The sequence below is a fragment of the Hordeum vulgare genome, chromosome 6H (genome assembly GCF_904849725.1).
Source record: "Hordeum vulgare subsp. vulgare chromosome 6H, MorexV3_pseudomolecules_assembly, whole genome shotgun sequence".
NCBI lineage: Eukaryota > Viridiplantae > Streptophyta > Magnoliopsida > Poales > Poaceae > Hordeum > Hordeum vulgare.
Window position 1 is genome coordinate 127,409,552 of NC_058523.1, and position 2,836 is coordinate 127,412,387.

The 2,836-nt window shown below is 55.8% G+C and overlaps 1 non-coding gene across 1 annotated transcript; it reads right to left on the reverse strand.

Moving 5' to 3' along the window:
* Positions 1-476: 476 nt before the first annotated feature.
* TRNAD-GUC lies at positions 477-548 on the reverse strand. Its single transcript has one exon. It is a non-coding gene; the product is annotated as a tRNA-Asp (tRNA).
* Between the last annotated feature and the right edge of the window lie 2,288 nt (positions 549-2,836).

The window sequence follows — 2,836 nt, forward strand, 5'->3', positions numbered from 1 at the left end:
ATTAACATCAGGTCTAGTGACTACGTGATTTCACAAAGAAAACTAATATATCTTGCTCCATATATATACCTCAAAAAGAATCTTGCTAACATCACCGTATACCTCAAAATGATTCTTGCTAAATACTCCTATATATGACCATCATCCTGTACAGGTGTAGTCTCTAAACATATATTCCTGACGGCAACCATTCTTGTTTTTGGACGACGGCAGCAACTTTCGTGAACTGACAGAGAAAATAAATGGACTATGAACTTCGGAAGTCCATTTCTTGTTTTTGTACAACGGCAGCAATTTTTTGCGAACGCGAATGTAAGGTCTGACGGAGAAATGGATTTTGATCTTGAGAACTCCATTCTTGCGTGCAACAGCGATTGTACGGGTTGTCAATTTTAAAACAAAAGCCATTGTACAGATCAGGAAAAGTAAACCCATTTTACAGATCAAGAAAGTAAGTGCCGTAAAGGAAAAAATAACGCCGTTGCCGGGGATCGAACCCGGGTCACCCGCGTGACAGGCGGGAATACTTACCACTATACTACAACGACTTGATTGATATCTCTCTTTCAAACAAAGCACACTTGATTTATATCACAATCAAATCGTCCTTATTAATCAGGACGAAGTGAAATTGATGCTGCGCCTGTTTTGGCCGAACCGCTGAAGCTGTCAGCTCCGTCGATCTTACCGATCGATGCTCATGCGATGCCTCTAGTAAGAGCTGAACAGACCAAACACTCGGCATATCCACACACACACACACCTTTGGCCATGTACGCATGCACGTCCGAAATACTCACTAATCACCAAATTCAGATTACAAAGTTGCAGTTTCTCAAAAAGAAAAAGAAAAAAAGATTACAAAGTTGCACACACACGGACCGAGACTCTTGGTTTCTTCCCAACCATCGCCGTTGCCGAGCGCGTGCGGGCGTTGCATTCTAGTAATTTTCTACCTCGCGCAACGTACGTACGGCGGGAGGCATCATGTGCTCCGATCGTTGGAGACATCACCGGCGCCACCTGGTCTTAGACGGATGGTTGGGGAAGGCAGTGGGCCGGCGAATGCGGGAGGCTGCTGGAGGGCGTGGCGGCGGGAAAGGGCGGCCGCGGCCGCTGTGGGTTACGACGGGCACGTCGCCAGCGAGGTTCACGAACCAGCGGGAAGTCCCAGAGCGGCGGCGGCGGAGCCGGAGAGGCCGGCAGCGGAGACAATGGCCCTGCAACAGCCGTGCAACATCGGCAGATCCTTGTTTCTTCCAGAAGCGACGAACGACTAGCGGCTCTCCTCCATCTCGCAACCTTGTGACCAATGCAGCTCGAGTCGTGGCGGCTTCCGCCGTCGATATGGACCTCTTCAAGAACCATGCCATTCTATGCCAAGATCTTGACGAGCCGGACTTGGAAGCAGGAGAGCATGTCCACGTCGACCTGCACGACCACTCTCCTCATGGAGTTCCGTAAGAAATCGGGCACACTGCAGCTGCAGTTCAGGCCGGGGACGTCGAGGGCTTCACAACAATGACAATTGTCGTCGTCGTCGTCTTCATCGTCGCCTTTCAAGGATGATTGTTGTTTACACGCCGTGAAATCCACCATAGTGTCCGTCTCGTCTGCTGTTTCGTTGAGATATTTCCGCCAGCTGAATTTCAGCCGGAGCTCGCGGATCGCCGGGGAGCAACGTAGCAGGTTCAGCACTGCGTTGGCCGCAGCCCCGTGGCTGTCGAGACACCACCCGCATAGCTCTTCTATTTCGAGGTGCTCCAGGTTGGGGAACATTGGCAGGTGGACGCCGTCGATGTCGGCGATGGAGTAGACCGTCAGCTTGAGGGTACTAGCGTGGCACATGCCGCCGCCGAGGTCGACGGAGCGCACGGACGCCGCAGAGTGCACCTCCAGGTGGATCCGTTCCAGGCCGGGCGAGGGCGACTTGAAGGAGACGGAGGCGTCGAACGACATGATCTGGGTGTAGCGGAAGCGGCGCAGGCACGACGCGTCGAGCTCGAGGCTGCACGCGTCGGTGTCACGGGTGGCCATGTTGGTGATGGCGATCACGCTCGCCGCCGGGCAGCGGAGACGGAGCCACCGGGTGGCGGGTTAACACGAGGACGACGGATCGAGGAATCTGAGCGACTCGAGCCGCAGGTTGGCGAGCTTGGGCGCGTCGTGGATCATGTCCTGGAGTGTGCCGAGCTTCATGATGCACAGCCGCAGCCGCAGCGCCTCCAGACATGGGAACACCACCACGGCCCGACGTGGATCCAATCTGGACGAGGAGCTGAGGGGCACGAGTAGGCAGCCCCTGAGATCGAGGATCGGCAGTGCCACGAACGGCAGCGAGTCCGGCGGCAGCGAGCACATCTCCAGGAACAAGGCACACGACGTGAATGGTGGCCAGGCGCCGTCTTTGCAGTCGAGGCGGAGCTCCTCCACGCGCTCGTCGCCGCCGTAGGCCCAGCGCACGATCTCTTCGTCCATGGGCTCATCCTGCATAACGATGGTGCTCTTCTTGGGACCACGGCCGTGGGAGCGGTGGCAGGCGAGCGCGTGGCCTGCGTCCTCCACCGCTCGGCACTGGAGAGGAGTTAGTAAGCCGCCGCCGGTCGTGTAGGAGCGGTAGTCGAGGTTGATGGCGCCCGTTTCGAGCCACAGTGGTCAGCGCCATCTGTGCGAGAGGGCGGTGGTGCAGGCGGCCTCCCTGGCTGGGGCGGAGGAGAGGATGTGGCGGAGCAAGTCGTCGAAGAGAACGGACATGCGTTCCGACGCTACGGCGGCCATCTACGAAGATCTATTTTTTTTTCTCTAGATAGAAGAAAATGAGCTTTGCTACACCTAG